The sequence below is a fragment of the Leopardus geoffroyi genome, chromosome C1, assembly GCF_018350155.1.
Source record: "Leopardus geoffroyi isolate Oge1 chromosome C1, O.geoffroyi_Oge1_pat1.0, whole genome shotgun sequence".
NCBI lineage: Eukaryota > Metazoa > Chordata > Mammalia > Carnivora > Felidae > Leopardus > Leopardus geoffroyi.
This window is the reverse complement of record NC_059328.1, coordinates 101781199-101800196: the sequence shown is the minus strand read 5'-3', so window position 1 is coordinate 101800196 and position 18998 is coordinate 101781199. Positions and strand designations below refer to the sequence as shown.

Sequence of the window (18998 nt, the reverse complement as noted above, 5' to 3'; positions counted from 1 at the left end):
CTTCAATATTTCTTTTTTCATTTACCTAGAGGCCCAAAATGCCAACATTAAGATTCACCTGATGATAATTAATAGCCAACATTTATCCTTATAAAACCATTATCCCCATCCTAGAAATAAATGGAGGCCCAGAGAGGTTAAGTAAATGCCAAGGTCACATAGGTAGTAGGTAGTAAAGTTGGTATTTGCATCATTCTCCAGATGTTGTGGTGAGAATCATTATACCTCACTTCATCAGTCCCTTCCAAAGACGAAAATGTCTCCCAGTAAAGGGAGATTTGGAGTGCTCATCAGCTGATACCAAAGGACAGTTGGTTGAAAGCCATGTTTTTAGATTATAAGTCCATGAGGGCACAGAATGGGCCTGAAAGAAGGTGGATGAGGCATTGCAAAGAAAGGAAGAGGAAAGTTCCATTTGTAGATTTGCTCTGCACAGAAAGAAGAGCATGGAAAGGGCCCCAATGTTAGGAGGATAGAGTCAAAGAACAGTGTTGATATAAGAAATATGGACTTCTGATAAAGAGTAGAATGCATATCCTTAGGATCCAGAGGAACCAAGGCTCACCAGCATGATCAAGGGAATTTTTGATGAAATATGGGGGGTGAGGTTGGGGTCAACATAAAAGTGGAAGTTGAAATGGCGAAAAAATGATAAAGCTCCTTCAGCTAGAACACGCTCAACTATCTGATGAATGCTTAAAAGGTAAGGACAGACATGAGAGGGAAGAAAGCATCTCTGTTTCTGACAAGTTCTCATTTTTTTCACCAAGGAGAGGTGTTAATACTGTGAAGTGCAGAACAGATAGAATCAAAAGGGAACTGAAGGCCAAGGTAGGTGGGAAGACAGAATGAGAGTCCCAGTGAGAAGGTAGGTATGGCTCAGTGGGAAGAACCTGGGTTTTGGAATTGAACAGACTTGGGTCTGGCTCCTGACTCCGCCTGACTCTGGTTGTGTAACCTTGGTCAACTTTCTTCTCTGAACTTCTGTTTTCATGGTTGGGATTAAATGAGGTATGTGTGTTAAATGCCTGGCACATGGCAGACCCTCATCACATAGCTGAGTGGATACGCAGGTTTCCCAGACTGGAGGTGCTCCATAAGTAAGATATAGTTTCCTGACCTATCTCTGGGACTATTTGTAGTCATGGTTACAGTATTTGGTAGCTGTAAGAACTTTCTGTGACCAGGGAGGCTGGGGGGTTGGGGGGGACTTCAGACTTCAGTAAGTTCAATTCTTTAGATACAAGTGAATTGTACCCTGGGTACTGGAAGAATTTACAGATGAGATTAAGCAACTGTCATTGGTAATGGTTAAGAAATCATGGTTACCGAGAGGATTCCTAGAAAAACTGGAGAAGGGCAAATGTCATTATTTTGAAAGGGGAGTTGGAAGGAAGAGGGTTTCAAAGGCACACACTTGGTGTCCAACCCAGGCAAAATTTTGGCATATGTTAACTAGCAGAAAGTTTTAGAGAAAGACAGCAAATGGTTTAGAAAAGACAACAGATAGTTTAGAAAGGACAGCAATGATTAGTAGGAGTCAGCTAGAATTGCTAAGGAAAAAAATGATTGCAAGTAAATACCACTTTAACTTTTTGTCAAAATTACTAATTGAGTAGGAGAATGCTATGGATTAATCACACTATTGATGTAACATTTGACAAAGCTTGCAAGATATTTTGTGAACGAGATGGTGAGACTGGATTGAATGACAATATAGTCCAAGTGTGTGGACTACTCTCAATTCTTGAGGGAGCCCCCAGGGCCGCACCACAGGGGTCTCTATTTGGCCTTCTCCTCGTGACATCTTCATCAGCAATTTGTATGAAAATAGAGTACATGTCAGGAAGATGTGTAGTTCATATGAAAACTCAGAGAGGAAAATAATATAGTGAACAAGAGGATCAAGATTGAAAAATAATTGCCAGGGGCGCCTGGGTGGCGCAGTCGGTTGAGCGTCCGACTTCAGCCAGGTCACGATCTCGCGGTCCGTGAGTTCGAGCCCCGCGTCGGGCTCTGGGCTGATGGCTCAGAGCCTGGAGCCTGTTTCCGATTCTGTGTCTCCCTCTCTCTCTGCCCCTCCCCCGTTCATGCTCTGTCTCTCTCTGTCCCAAAAATAAATAAACGTTGAAAAAAAAAATTAAAAAAAAAAAAAAGAAAAATAATTGCCAATCTTCAACATGGGCTAATAATGAAAATTTGGTATTACAATAAAAAACTTAATAAAAATGTATACACATATATATTGCCAATCTTGAAAATGGGCCAATAATGAAAATCAGCCAACTCATCAGAGGTGCTTGTTTATTTGTACTTCTAAATTCCAAAGTTTTCAGTTCTTCAAAGTACAGGAAGGGGGAGGACTATGTCACAAGAAGCGTGCGTGCGCACACACACACACACACACACACACACACAAACAATAATAATAATAATAATAAATCAGTTTCTCTTTCTTTTCAGAGTTGGCGATTGGAATTTCAACATAAGTCCAAGTCTGTTGTGACTCCTCGAGTCGTAGATTCAATTTCAGGCTGCAGTGACTAGATCAAGTGAGATAAGACCTTGGACTCCAGTCAGACTATGTCTGCAGTAGGAGTAATTGCAGAGGTAGTAGTGATGGAGGGGTTTGCCTGTGGTAATGGTAGCTAATATTTATCAAGCACTTTCTCTATACCTGGTACTGTGGTTTCACATGAATACATTAGCCTAATACACATAGCAGTATTAGGCGAATGGCTGAAATAACTCTAAAATCATAGTGACTTAATATAATACAGTGTTATTCTTGCCTATGTCTCACAGGGACAGGGGAGAGTCTGGGGTGAGGGGATGCAGTCATGCAGAGACTCAGGTTCTTTCGATCTTATGGCCCCATCTTCTTCTAAGCCCTTGAAATAATCCTCATTCAGTAGGCAGGTGGAAAAAGAGAAGGAAGGTCCCACGCAAGAAATTTGTGTGTGTGTCGGGGGAAGAGAATATCTAAAAGTGGTAGATATCACTTCTGTCCACTTTCCATTGCCTGAGACTCAGTCACACGGCCTTGCCTAACTTCAAGGAAGACTGGAACGTGTACTCCCACTGTGTGCCCAAGAGGATGAACAACACACACACCGGTAACACTAAAAGTCTGGATTATTTCTTTAAATATTCAACACACACCTAAGAGGTAGATACTACTGTTAATCTCATTTTAAAGAAGAAACAGATTCAGTGGTGGCACCATTCAGATCTATGTATTAATCTTAAAGAAGAATAATGACAAGTGATATATTTCGAAGAAACAGGACCAACCTCTTTATAGATGTCCTGTGAGCTTGACAGAATTGTTTATGTATAACTTGGAAAGGAGAAGCCAAATGGATGGGAGGATAAATACCTTCAAATAGTTAAAGAGTTGATTTAAACTTGAGGTAGAAGAAATGATTTTTTAGAAGTTGGACTCATTCTGTAAAGCCACAATTCCTGGCATTGCTAAGAGCTGTCTGTCCCCAGAGAGTTCCTGTGGAGGCAGAAGGGGTAACTTTGAAAAATATTGTTGCAGTGACTCCAGATTGGGTAGAAGGTTTGGTTCTATGATTCTGTGGGGAGAAAAAAAAGACACTATGCCCATTTAAAATTTTTGCCATGGGCCTCCAATTTCTCAGTTGGCATCATGGACGGAAACAGGCTCCTACAAATTTGCCATGCAAACACAGTAAAATGTCTCTAATTCTGGTTAACTGAGCAGGGTGTGTATGTGTGAAGTTGTGGGGGGTGGTGATGAAGAGGAAGGAGGATAGAAGAAGGCTGGTCTGAATGAGGTACTAAGAATGAATAAAATAATATTTTAAAAAAATGGTTTCATTCTATGATTTTCAACCTGATTAAATCTTACCTCATTTTAGGTATGCTTTTGGTGAATAAGCCTAACTTATTGTGTATGTTTCTTCTCTGACAAATAAATCAAGCTTCTAAATGAGTAAATGGCTTTTAGTTTTCATTCAAGTGGGTTAATGACAAATTCCCTCTTATTCTTGTTTCCTACTCACCCCCACTCCCCCAAACTAACTGCTTTAGACTATGTTTCTTAACATGTACTAGAAATGCCAACTATGTTTCAGGCCCTGTTCTAAACATCAAAAGCTCTGAATTAGTTACATTTGAGTGAATGAGAAACATATATTACAATTAATTTTTTTCCTTAAGGTAACTCTTTGAAGAATTTCTGCTAAAACCTCATTTAGGTGAGAAGAACAAAGTAAAACAGAATTTACTTTGAAAACATTACTTTAGATTATTTAGATTCATGCCTAGTTAGGGCCAGAGCCTTGTCCTCTCCTTCCTCCCTCTTCTGCTCTGCCCACCACTGCTTGTTTGACTTTGTTTTTTGGTGTGTGATTTCTCCCTTCTCCCTCCCATGAATGGGCTCTAGAGCCTAAGAGAGGTGAGAGGAAGTGTATGGAGCTGGGGGAGGACATCACACTGCTAGAATAATGATCTGCTGAAATGACTAACATTTTCTATGAATCATTTGAAGGACTTTACTGGTGTTTGTCGGTGATCCAGTCTTACTGGAAGAGGGCAGAAGGCATGGGCGGAAGTTCTAGCTGGTCTTTCATAAACTATGAAAATCTGGGAACATGGCTTACTGTTCGTGAATCTCAGTGTTTAAGAATCTCACATTTTAAGAATGGGAATAATAAGATCACCCAACTTATCTTCACCCACTTGTCAGAGTAATGGGTCAACATTGTAACACATGTGAACATTCTTTGTAAGTAAGAAGTTGCTTTCCTTCTCCCTCACCCTTGTGTCCTTCTTTATTTTCCCTTCTTTTATTTAAAAATCATTTCGTGGACACTTACAGCCAAATATTTCACTTTTGAGCATTTTTTTTTTCCCTGAATGACCCTTAATGTATGGAAGGAGTTGTCTCCATGGCTGAAGGAGTCTCCTCTTCTGGGCTCAGGAGATAAGTTGAGCGTCAATGGAGGCATTCTGTGGAAATATTTTGCTTCCTCAGAGACTGGACAAAGGCATCTTCAAGCAGATAGATCCTCTGGGTCCAGGACCAGGCAGAGTCGCAAATTCAGAAAGCTCTTCTGATCTTCCAGAAAGCAGTGGCTCAAGAATCACTTCTTTCACGTTCCAGGAAGATACTAGACTAATTGAATTCCTTGCAGGTAAGAGTCAAGGGGGATCTGGCTTTGGCACCAACTCAACATCAAGTCTGATGTGGAAACTATGAAAATGTACAACCCTCCAAATACAGGGAGACTAATTGACCAAGGGCCTAAATGTTGCACCCTGAAACCCACCACGCCATTCACATGGAGGCCACACTTCCCACAAGCTGCTGCTAGGATATTAAGGCAAGCCCATTTCTGTGAGGCGTGGGACTCTGATGACAAATGACTCTTGCTGGCTCAAGGACTCCCCAGTGGTCTTAAATGACCTTCCTTAGATGGTACAGGACTCTAGGACACTCCCATTCAACTTTTTCTCACTTTTCCTTTCCCTCAGGATTAGATTCACGTCTTGCTCTGAGGTTTTCCTGGTCTGACAGTTCTTCCGTCTTTTTTTCTGGCTCCCTTTCCATTTCGCTCACACAGGCATTCCCCCTAATAAAATCTTTGGACACATAGTCCCAGCTTGACTTCTGCTTTTCAGAGGACCCAGAATAACACACTTGGCAGATCATGTAAACCTCTCAGTTTCAGTTTTTATACCCTGCAAATTGAGTGAGTTGGGGGACAGAGAGAAGATCTAGAAGAGAAGAAGGGAAAAGACTCAGTGACTACATTGTGCCAGACAACATCATGCATTTTTTTAAACATAATTACCACATCAACTTCAATGTGGCCGGTAGCACTGTTTTACAGAAGAAGCTGAGGATCACAGGAATTAACTCATTAGCCTAAGATTACTGCAGAGTCTAGACTTGACCCCAGATCTCTTCTAACTTCAACATTATGTTTCCTCCACACTTGTTCTTCTTTTCTGACTGCTTAGTTGTGAGGCTCACATGAGATAATGGATGTGAAAGCACTCTGAAACTGTAAAGTTGTGTTACTCCAAAACCAGAGATTAGTCTTTCTTTGGCTGCAGTCAGGATCACTACATGATATACAGGCAAGTGCAAAATGAAAATGTGGGGCTCCTTGTTCAAACTTTATTGAGAATTTTAAGATGGCATGGCAGAGCATTAAACCAAGTGTGGGCCCTTCTGAGTGTGGGACCTATGAAGCCAGCCCTGGTAACAGATGAATTGTCAATACAGGGAAATTTGAATTGAGCTTGTAGTAAACTTCCTAGAAGAATCATTCAAACATTTAATTGTTCATCGAGATCATGTAGAAAAGAAAGCCCCACATGGATCCCTGGGACTCTCAGTGCCACAGAAATGATCTCCGGTTGTCTTTAGGAGAAGTCACATACATTTCAAACAAAAACAGAATTCTGAGCTGGAGGGATTCAGTAATGTTTACGACAACATATGGGCCAGAGGGCAGGATGTGCCTGTAGTAATTTTTTTTTACCAGCTCCAGTGTTTCTGGTGCTGGATGCCTAGGTTTCTTCTGAAGACATCCAGGGGCCTCCACTCCAAGCTACAGCTCATGGAAAAGCACTGGGCCCTGCCATCTCCCCCACTGAACTCCATAAAGCCATGCCTGCTAAATTAGTTCTGGGTTCGGTTTTGGGGGCAGCTTGCTTTCTTGAGGGCAGTGTTGCTTTCTTCAAGTGTGGGGCAAATCCTAATTCTCGTCTAGCAGAAATTCACACCCACTTTGCTTAACCAAATGGGAGGCATTGTGGTTCTGTGGAGACTTCAGATTCATGCAGCCTCATTAAGGATGGCTGGCTATGGTATGATTATGAAATTTTAAGGTAGGCACAAGCTAGTATGATTTCCCCTGCGGCTGGGGATATTGTTGGTTGGGTCAAATATCTATTATCGGGAAAAACCTACATGAGCTTCTTTGTAAGGCAGTATGAGGTGTATACGCACATTATCCTAGCCCTTGGTGCAGTTAGTTTCCAGTGAACATACGGATCCTCTTAAACTGGGCAGGGAAATCCATCAGCATTGTCCTCATTCCTGCTTGGGTCTGACCTTCCACTTTGAGCTTTTGACATGGTTACGAAGAGCTACTCTATCATTTCATGGCATAAAAGCTGGTGACAGCCTGGAGGAAAACAGTCATGAATCTTAGAGTTATTGAATTGTGGGGACCTCAGTAGTCCACCCCTGTGCCTTTGGGCAATCTAGCACCAGCCTCTTCTCTCACCACTTCCCCCATTTGTTCTTTGTGCTATTGCCATACTGTTCTACTCTTGTTTACTTTTGTGGAATTCATTTAATTGGGCTGGAATGCCCTTGTTTGCCCACAAGAAGAACGCGTACTTTTTGAAGATGTTGTTCAGAATCTCAGTTGCTTGCTCCGTCCTCTGGGCTCCCACTCCTTCTCTTAGTACTATGCACGTGTGTACTAACTCACATATGGCCACCATTCACTTGCATACTGCCCTCCCAACTAGTTGGTGTGTACCTAAAGAACTGGAGTTGTTCTTCTTGGCCTCTATAAGCTTGGACTTGTAGAGGACTACAGTGTCCAAACCATGGTAAGTTTTCATTAACTCACTGATGAACAAGAAGTAAATGAGTGAATTATCCCCCCGTCCAGAGTGTCTTTCCCAGCATCCTGCCACAGAACAAAATTGCTTCCTACTCCCAACTTCCTCTTACGCTGGTTTCAGTGGAAATGTAGACGTCATTTCTGTATAACAAGCTGTAGACTATCCTCATCCTTCACCTTCACAGAGAAACAATCCTTGTCTCTTTAATAAAGTCATGCAAGCCTTAAGTTTTCAACCATTCAGCTACATCCAATGCTCTTCCCAGAAACTTCTATAGGATGGAGTCATACCAAATAGCAGGGTTCTTTCTTCCAGTTTAGTCCTCAATATTCAGGAGGCCAGGATGCAGTCAGCATGGCGTGACAGGGCAAGGAGAGTCCAGCTGTATAAGTTCTCCTAGTATTATGTAATTTAGTGTTCACCTTGGCCCAGAAAAAAAATTCCCCAGAAGATTAAAGGGGATCTATATCTTAAAACTTAGACTAAGGTGATTCGGTGTTATCAAATAATATGACACATATTGTATGTCAATTATAATAATAGTCAATGTCAATATAATAATAGTTTAAAATAGTTTTAAATATAATATGTTACAGTGATTTATGATTATCACAGTTATAGATTATAATAATTTATTTTAAAAAATAATACCTATTATAATGGACTATGATAGTTGATAGTATATTATAAAGAGGTTATAATAGCTTATGGATTGCCAGAAGCCCACCTCCAGATTGTGTTCTTATATCATCCCCTACTTATACCCAGAAATGTTCAGAGTCCATACTATCTCACTCTCTCTGCTGAGGATCAGGGGAAGTCATTTTATAAGAGGGGGTGCTGGCACATCACCTATGTACCATTTAAGACTTCAGAGGAACATTAAAGATGATATGTAAAACTATGAACAAACCTGTCACAAATGGAAAAAGGGCTTCAAAGCCAGAAACATTTTACTTATGGATATTCTGAATGGAGAAATAGGAGATTATGATGGAAACAAAGGAGGAGAAAACCCCTAAATTGATGACTAAGAAAACATAGATGTCCGCTTCTCCAGGCTGTAAGTGTCTTCAGCTTGTATGTGCAGATGCCTCCTATGTCTAGGGCACTGCACAATAAGGCTTTAACTCTTTTAGACATCCAGATTTGTCAGTATAGAAGGCTTTCGTTTGGTCCCATGACAACAATTATAGGGTGGGTGGGCAAGTTCTAGTTATTTCTATCTTTACCACTGTAAAGAGAGGAGAGGAGACCACTGTGACACCGTGCAGGGAGGCCTCCTGCAGGGATGTGTGAGCTCCCTTCATGCCTGAGCAGTTGGCCTCTTAGTGGATGACTTCTGTGCCGTATAGCAAGCAAGGCTCTGGGAGGCTGGGGCATAGCAGTGGCACCAGTCACACAGGTTTCTGGTAAGAGGCTGAAAATCTGTCCTGAGGCTGACCTGAGGGAGAATGGAGGCAGGGCTGTGTATAGAAGACTCAGATTTGTGTAGGTCTGTCCCTTCTTCAAATCTCTTGTCTCATTTTTAGACTATGTGTCAGCTCACACTGCCAGGTTTTTAGTTCAAAAAATATGGTTATGACCAATGTGGATGATTGCAAAGGGCACCGTCTACCCCTCAGACGAATGCGTGCTTCTCTATGAGGATTATCTTTGAAATCTGGTATCTGAGAGGAACAACACATTAGGTCTCTAACACCGCAGACAAGCATTTCCCAACTCCTTTCCAAGAAACTATTAATAAGTGTTTGTTTGTTTGTTTGTTTGTTTTTTTCTAACCAGAGTGTGGTTTAATACATATTGGGAACATCTCTACTCAGGGACTTCTGAGAGCTTAACATGAACTGGAACTAAGACAAGGTGTATGATATTTTCCAAACTTACTGCTCTGGACACCTGCTGGTACAATCATTTACAAGAACACTCTTCAGGAAACACAGTTTGGAAACAGAATGCTCTTCTCATTTGTCATCCAGGCCAGGGGAATTTGGAGAGAAAGGGGGCCCCACCGTGTCTGTAGAACAAGTGTATACTAGAACTGTCGGAGGCGAGCCTTTCGCAGAATCGGCTGACTGGGGCGGCTCCGGAGCCTTGGGATTTTCTCAGGGAGGAGGTGGTACTGAGAGAGACAGTGGCTGGCAATGCAGGGAGCATCAACAGCAAATTCACAGTTGACTTAGAGATTCTCAGCGCACAGTGAGGGAGGAGGACTTTGGGAGGCTCCTTGGCAGAGCCGCAAACAGTAGCCATCAGTAATGGAGGTGGGAAGTACGTTGCCATCCTCGGGCCAGGACTTTCTGCCACTCAGCTGACCCTACCCGCGCCCTGTATTTCAGCGGAGTAATGTGCTCGCCGGTGGCATCAGGTCTCCGCGTGAGTGCCTATTACTCCTACTTGTAAAATGGCCAATTGCAAAAACAAACAAGCAGCTTCGAGGACCCTGGGAAAAGAGGATGCCATTTCACCCAGGATCTGCCAAATAAAACAGTCTGGGAAAAACAAAATAAATAGATTTCTCAGGCCTAATGAGAAACAGCAAGTGTTTCTAATTCAGGCTTCCTCTGGGCCTCCTCTCTCTGATGTGCCATTGGAACCTGGTCTTGCAAAAGTTGCTGCTCTTTGCCCAGCCGATTGGGCCTCCTTCACAGTTGGCTTAGTTGTCCTGGGTTTCCTCTGAATAGCTTCATGTATTCCATGCAGCACAGTGTCCACTTCCTTCTCCAGACATCAATTTTTCAAATCTTTCATCAGTTAAGTTCTTCTGTTTATTTTGCCTGACTCTAATCCTGGAGCCTCAGTGAGAGGAAGATTAGCAGAAGACCATCTCAACCTCCCTCTGTCCCTGGATCAGAAATAGGCAAGCTCTGTGTCGTTCATTAATTCATTATTTAAATACATCTTTCTATCTCTCTCTATATATATCAGGGAGCAAGGGACATACTTGATTTTTAAAAAAATTTCTGAATAACCCTCAAGCTGGAGTGGAAAGGTTGGATTGAAAGGGAAAGTTCTTGGGGCGCCTGGGTGGCTCAGTTGGTTGAGGGTCCAACTTCGGCTTGGGCCATGACCTCACACTCCATGAGTTCGAGCCCGCGTCGGGCTCTGTGCTGACAGTTCAGAGCCTGGAGCCTGCTTCAGATTCTGTGTCTCCCTCTCTCTCTGCTCCTCCTCCGCTTGTGCTCTCTCTCTCTCAAAACTAAATAAAACACCAAAAAAAAAAAAAAAAAAAAAAAAAGAAATGGACAGTTCTGGGGTAGGGAGTTCAGTAGGGAGAATTTTGCAGGAGTCCATCCCAACTGTGCCAGAGGTTGAGAGATCCCAGATCCTCTAGCATTCAGAGTGATTCTCCAGTTTCTCTCAAAGCTAGAGAGAAAGGACCAGAGTTGGCATCCTGTAACACAGGCTTACATTTGCATGTAGATTAAAAGCACTTTCATAGTTATCCAATGTGATCTTCACAACTATCTTGCAAATTTGGAGGTGAAGGGGACAGTACCTCCACTGCAGAGACAGGGAAATGCTGCTGATGGCTGATGATAGAGCCAGGGCTAGAATCTACATCTCCTCATTTCCAGCCCGAGTGTGTTTTACCTGAGCAAGCTCCTTATCAGGCAGTAGTTGTTTGGGGGTTCTTGGTATGAGTTTGGAAAGGGATACAGCAGACATACCTCACCACTCCATGATGAGAAAATGTGTGTTCTTCGTGGTAGGGAGGCACAGGCTCCTTTTTCCTTAAAATGACAAGTTTAGCCATTACATCGGGTTGAACATTGTACCCTCTCCCCAAATTCATGTCATTCTTGAAACCTTAGCATATAATCTCATTTGGAAATGGAGTTTTTGCAGATGCAATTAGTAAGTTAAGATGAGGCCATACTGGAGTAAGGTGGGTCCCAAATATGATGAGTGTTCTTGTGAGAAGAAAAGACACAGACACAGAGACACATCAGGAAGAAGGCCATATGACAACGGAGGTGGAGATGGGAGCAATGCTTGTACAAGTCCAGAAATGCCAAAGACTGCCCAACCACTGAAAGCAAGGAGAAAGGCATGGAACAGACTCTCCCTCAGAAACCTCCAGAAGGCAACAGCTTGGTTGACACCTTGATTTTAGACCTCTGGCCTCCAGAATTATGAGAAAATAAATTTCTGTTGTTTTAGGCAACCTTGTTTGTGGCACTTTGTTACAGCAGCCCTAGGGAATTAATATAGTTATGTTCTGGAAAAGTGTTGTCCAATAGATGTATGTGACTCATATGTGCAATTTTAAATATTTTAGTAGCTGCATAAAAAGTTAAAGAGATAAATTAATTTCAACAATATATTTTATTTAACCCAAGTTTCAATTACGCAAGAAGAGTAAATTATAGAGATCTGTTGTACAACATTGTGCCTATAATTACCAATGCTGTATTATACATTTACAATTTTTGTTAAGAGGGTAGGTCTCATGTTAGGTGGTCTTATCACAAAGCAAACAAAACAACAGCAAAACAAAGGGGCATGAGGAAACTTTTGGAGGTGATGAGTAGGTCTGTTACATTGATTGTGGTAAGGATTACACATAGGTGTTTGCCTATGTCCAAACTCATCAAATACTTAAACATGTATAGTTTTTGTATATCAATTATACCTTAATAAAACTGTAAAAAAAGATCAGGCTAAAAAAAATGAAAACAATTATTTAAACATGTAATCAATATAGAATTATTAATGCTATTTGTTTTACAATCCTTTTTTCACATCAAGTCTGAATTTGATGTGTATTTTACATGTATAGCATATCTCAAGTACAGACCAGCCATTTCAGGTCTTCAGCTGTCACGCATGACCAGCTGTCACGTACTCCATCTTGGATAGCACAGTGCTGGGCTCTCCCCTCCCTGCGCCAAGTCGGTGAGCATTGTATTGCACTGCTTTGGTGGCGGCAGGAGAGGGAGCTAGAAAAGAAGGCCTTTGCCCTTTGCACTGTGCCTTCTGGTGCTCTCCCAATTCCTTCTGATTTGTCCTAAGCACAAAGCCTTGCAAGGGCCCACTGCTTCTTTACCAGGGAGCATCAGGTCCAGGCCTGCCCCTGGTGCCACTAATACATCTGAGATAGATGGGATGGGGCAGAATTCCTTTCCAGACATGCTGCTTCCTCACTATTGTTCCAGACATGTCCTAGGACCTTCTCCTTGGCTTGGCTGAATCTTGCTTCAGCTTTCTGCTGTCTCCCAGGGACATGGAATTCTCAGGCTTCTGGCTTCTTCTTTGAGCCCTGAATATCCATCGTCTTGAAGCATCTACTGTATTTAAGCACAGGTTCTTCCTTCCCTCCCTTACACTGTTGCCTGGGAGTGAGGCAGCAGGCACAAGTCTGAATCTGACACTGACGGATTCTCATGCTGATTCCAAAGAGATGCTCAAACCAAATGTTACAAAGACAAACCATATGGGAGCCCCGGCACTCTGGGCCATTAATAGGAATTTTTAAATGACTGTGATTGATGGTGTGGCTCTTACAAGTCCAAGATCAATGAAAGTGCATCTTGATCTTTTGAACTCCTTCGTTTTTCCTTAGATCCTTTTCCTGTACAATGAGGCCCATTTCTGTGATGCCTGAAGGCATCTGGGGGCCCCTCCAATGGATTTGCCATCCATGCCTTTGCCAGCCGGCCTGTCGTTGGAATGGCAGAGGGTGAGGTGAAGGCCTTGGAAACCAGAATTCTCATCATGAGGTTAAATGCCAAATCAGGCCTTTCAAAGTGGAAATTCCATATCATGCCTAGAGAAGGACTCTGGGCCAAATGAGGAACATCATTTGCCTTGTCACAGACTAGGGGGATACTATTAAGGTAGGCATTTATGTTCTCGAGCTTGTTTCTGGCATGCTTATCTACCTGGGCATAAAAGGAACTCTTCTCTTTCACCGTCCACCTAGAACTAAGGTATTAAAGAGGGCTTGAGAATTTGCCTTACTTTGAGTCTTGAACACTTCCTCACATCTGAGGATCTCTCTGCCGAGAATACATACAAGAACACAATGTTGCATGCGATTTCAGGGCCTTCATAGACCTCCTGTAACCAATCCATGGATCCCACATTGATGACAAACGGTGCCGAATAACTATTATGGGATCGAAGTGAGACAGTCAGATTGAGGTAGAGTACTATAAAAAGGCAGGAAACCATTTCTTTTTCTTATTTTATGCATTTCTCAGAAAGCCTCAACTATGCTTTACAAAAATAGGTTCCTTGGTAAAATGAGTTTGGGAAACACTGTACCTGGTCCTGTCTCCACTCCAACTTTGGAAATTCACAATGCAAAATAACATGCTCTCAGAAAGCCTGGAGAAATCCCAGATTAATTTGACCAGGGAATCTTATATTTTTAACACCTTAAATGTCTCACAGAATATAGTGTGGAAAATACTGGCCAACATTATTAAATCAGGATCAATGTGTAGACCACTCCACATTTTGGTTTCCTAGGAAACCAAATTCCTAGGTCCTATTTTTCTCTCCACTTCAAACTACGGTGTGTCTCCTGCTCCTGCTGTATCCTGGGTAGCATGGTCATCTATGTACATGGCTAAGTGTGAGGAGGTAGGGCCATGAATGAGTACAGCATGGCTGCCTTTTTGCATACCTCAAGAGGCATCATGCAATCGCACTTCGCTATAGAAGGTGCCATTCTCACAGAATACAAGGTTACGAGTGTCCCCTGGAGTTGTGCAGTGGGGATGGAGTGCAGACTTAGTTCTCAGAGGTGCTCACTTGTTCTTGCTCTTTCTCTGGTTTGTGGACAACTAGGATCTCTCTCTTTGGTGGCGGCTGTCTGGAGCCACCCAACAGGAATCACAGTTGTCGTGCTGTGTGGGAGACCCAGCTGAAAAACAATCGAAGAAAATGTCTCCAGGAAGTTGGCATTTGAGGTGCACCTTGAAAGACGTGAAGGTTTAATTCAGCAGTGAAGGGCCTCCTTGGCAGAGAGGATGGCATGAGCAAGGCATGGAGGTCTGAATCTCGTGGAACCAGAGGTTTGTGGAACATATACTGGGAAATGGATCTCCACAACTAAGGGGCATCTGACTGGATCTTTCATGGTTCAGATTTTGGTGAAGGCTGCAGCTATATACAAACTCAACTTCATTTGAGGCTCCACAGTTGTGGAGTGGTAGAAAATAAAGGACCTCACAAAGCTAGGTGTTTGACAGACCGTCCCAAATCCTCCTTCAAGGATTCTGACTTGGACAATTGCCAAACACAGCTTCCTTCTTCCCTTTTTAAAACTTTTTTTTTTCCTTGTTAATTGTTAAGCCCTGGGTATTCTGTAGGAAACTTAATCCATCTGTTTCTGATTCTTTTACACTTGACTTTTTGAAATGTTATTTTGTAAGAACTTTTGGATAGCCAAGCATCTTTCAGAACCATTTCCATAAGCCTTTAAACCTATTTACTTTGAAGCAGGAAGTTGCTGTTTTGCCAAGAGAACATGGATCTTGGGCCTGAGAGCCCTACTGTAGGACGTTTGCCCACCTCATCGGGTTCCCCACCTGGCCAAAGTGTCTGCCCATTCTGGACATGAGGCTGCAGGGTTTCCCCCAGTTGTGACTTTATAGGCAGAATGGATCCAATATTTTCTGTGTTTGCTATGGAGGTCACAGCACCTAAGAGATTGATCAGTTTCTTGGCACCTTCAACTTGCTTAAAGCACCAAAGGAAGTGAGCTCAGCATGCAATTTTCAAATGCTCCTTCCAAGTCAGATTTCTTCAAACAAGGTAACTCATAGCAACATGTGGATACCCATTTAGAGGGCAGCTGCCTCTCCAATTTCCTTTTGGCCATGATGTCAGGAACCACTTCTTACTTATCTTTGAATGTCCAGTATTTATCGCAGGGCTCAGCATAAGATAAGTGTTCAGGAAATGTGTGCTAACTGCTGGCTAAGGGGTCATTGTGTGAGAACAAAAATCATAGAAGTTCTCTTCAACTGAACTAAACTAAATCTTCTTTTTTAATTCTCAAGGGATCCTTGGTGTAGGATATTAAAGCATGTATCAGTTCTTAGAGGCAAATTTTACTTCTGCTATATAAAGAAAATACTCAGTGCTTCAAGGAAAAGAATACATGCTTCCCAGAATTCCAGGCGGTTTAGTTTCTATAAGGAAAGATAGAGAGAATTGGAAAATCTAACTATTTTTTTTTCCTATGGAAAGTGAAAAACTTGTTAGGCTGTATTGGTTCATGGCCACCAGTCTTAAGGCTTTTTGTCATTATGGTTTTGATTGGCTTACTCAGAACTTCCAGGGGAATTTGAGACTTTGAAATATAAATGCTTCTGATCTGAGGGAGTAAAACACTGAGCAAAGTAAAATCAGGCAGGAGTTATGGACAGAGGCAGCAGATAGAGGTGTCTGCCCCATAAGACTGAGTTTGATGATAATGGCAAACTCTTATTAAGCACTTGCCAGCTGCCAGACACAGTCCTAAGTGTCTAATTTGTAATTTAATTTAATTTAATTTAATTTAATTCTCACAACAACTCTATGAGGAACCATTACTTTTTCCATGTACCAATGAGGAAACCAAGGCACAGAGATGTCACTTGCCTGAGGTCACACAGCAGAGGCAGAATTTGATCCCAAGTAGCAGAACTTCAGACTGTGTTCATAACCCCTGATTAGTTGCCTGCACTGCTTCTGAGCTAAGCAATATTGAGGAGGCATTTTGAACCCTTTGGCCCTCAGTACTCAGGGCTACAATGGGAATAATAATAATAATAATAATAATAATAACAACAACAATAACAATGATTAATTTATCATATCTATGTCGTAGGACAATTTTCTGAATCATCGCAGGTGATGAATATGACAACATTTATAATAAGCCCTGAGACACAGGTGCCTGGCTCAGAATAATGGCTCAATAAATATTTTTGGGGTAGCAAACTGAATAATGGATTTATAGTAAGTGACGTTCTCCCCAAATTTACTATGGTGTCTATTCACACCAGGTCTTTTAACAGATAACTCTTGAAGGCAAGCCCCACACTTGATATAAAAGTAGCATAAACCTAAACATCTCTCAAGGATCATCTGCATTTCAGATGCATTTCAGAGCCCTTGAAATCATCTCACTTAATAGCGAATGCCAGGTAAGGTGGCCATTTATAGACTTCTGACTAGAGAGAGGCAAGACTGAAACTGTGTACCCCAAGTGTTAGTGAATATTATCATTCAAAAAGTTAAATATACATTTGCTGAAAATTATTAGAACTCAAGAAGCCAGTATCTCAGTGAAGACCACTACAAGCTCTATGAGAGCAAGAAATGTGTCTATCTGGTTCAGTGTTGAATCGCTGGAGCCTAGAATAGAGCCTGGCTTATAACACGCTCAAATATCTACTAAATGGATGAACGTAGTAGAGGTCATTGTCCTGTCCTCCCCTTCCAGCTAGAAATGGGGGCTCAGGATGGGGTCAGAGCTGGGGTCAGAGCAGTAGGACACTGCCTGAGCAGTGCTGTCGAGGAGGCGTTCATCCCAGGCTGCTGACCCTGGTGGCCTTCCTACTCCGCCACAGGGAGCTGTTTCTCTCTTTATGAATTTTCAGACTTTATTGTGCACCCAGAGGTCTCTTTCCATAACCAAGAGCCAAGTGACTGGTGACTGGTGAAATGAGCTTGAATAAAAATCAAGGTATTATATCGTACTTGATGCATACACATCCACACATACAACACACACAAATCTATGAGCTTTAACTGAACGAAATCAGAAATCCCTGGCAGAATTGCTGAATTTAAACAGAAACCACCTATGAATCTCTTTCTGAACCTTGAACTGGATTGAAGCTTCTTCTCTAATAATAATGATCAAAAACTCCCCAACACACACACACACACACACACACACACACACACACACACACGCACAGAGCAAAGAAATCAAAATACTCCTAATGAAACAGTTTGAACTAGAACTGACTCTCATATTTATAAAAACTGTTGATCCCCTAGATCACATTAACCAAACTCATATTTCATTCATTTAAATTCATTTAAATACAGCTACGCTGTATTTTATGTAAAAGGTACATTCAGTGAAAGATGGATGGATCTAGTTTTTGTGAACCAAGCATATTTTTAACAGTAGTAGGGAATAGGATAATCATATTTTGAGCAGTTTTATAGAGAAAGATTCCATTTGTGACAAGAGGAATTGGCTGCTGGTTTATATTTTAAATCAATTTAGATTTCCATACCTTGACTTTTCTTAAAGTGACCCCACCAGCATACACATGTAGCTACATTTCAACATCTGAATCAGGCTGAGTCTTGGTTTCCATCATTCCATGCAGCCTCCCTTGTTATTGCACTCATGCTTTGACGTACTTTACAAAGCCAAGTCCAAAGAGTTTTCACAAGTATGGCCCTCTGTCCAGGTTCTAGTTGAGGTGTCGGGGATAGCACAGCCACCTGAGTCTTGGACCATGATGTCACTGTTCTCAAGATGTGAGCTAAAAAATGTTCAAATACCATACTGGTGGTATTGCCTCCAGCCCTGATCCAAAGGGAGCTGAGGCAGGACTTTGAGAAATAGTTGGATGATTGTGGTATTCAGGCTCATCCCAGGACACCCCAGAGACTGCTGGTAGTATTACATCACACACAGAGTTGATTTCTGGCTCCTGGTCAGCTTTCAGTGAATCATATACAAGTGAGTAGATGATCTGACTGCCCCACTGAGAAATGTCTGTTCATAGATCTCGGGGACAATGGAACTATGAAATATATGCCTTTTCTAATCACATTGCTCAATCACTGAAATTCACCATCCTGACCCTTCCTTTCTTAAGACTCCCCCCCCCCACAGGCTATTTTCTAAACTTTGTGAGTTGTTGTTACATAATATCTGTCAACTGTAATTTCATGAGGTTAATGTGTTTTTCACTCCGTACTATCTAGACACTTTTTTTCCACCATGAATAGTTTTCAAACTGAATTTTTTATTTGTTTTGTGATTGTAACCTTAAAAACAAAACTCAGGTATTTTATCAGTAAACATGGGTGTAATTGGGACTAACAGTCCAGGACATGCAAGCTGCAGTAAAACCATGGGCAAGTTGGGAGAAAAAAGCAGAGGAATGCTCTATTATAGAGGAAAGGCAGAGTTGGGAGGGGCTGCTACATGCAAAAAGTCCATTGGAGTATACTAGAAGTCTGAAGGGTAGTGGGTTTTCATTGGCTGAGTCGTGACAGTCTCTTATTGGCTGGGCTGTTGCCAGGCAAGGAGAAAATCTTTCTTCCTCTTGCTGGAGTAGTAAAGTAAGCTGCTTCCTGTTGGGAATGTAAATTACTTTGTTCTGGTTGGGGTCTGCAGTTGACTA

General features: G+C 42.0%; 1 pseudogene; it reads right to left on the bottom strand.

Moving 5' to 3' along the window:
• Positions 1-13124: 13124 nt before the first annotated feature.
• Positions 13125-18998, bottom strand: part of LOC123596844 — a 46278-nt pseudogene continuing 40404 nt past the window's right edge.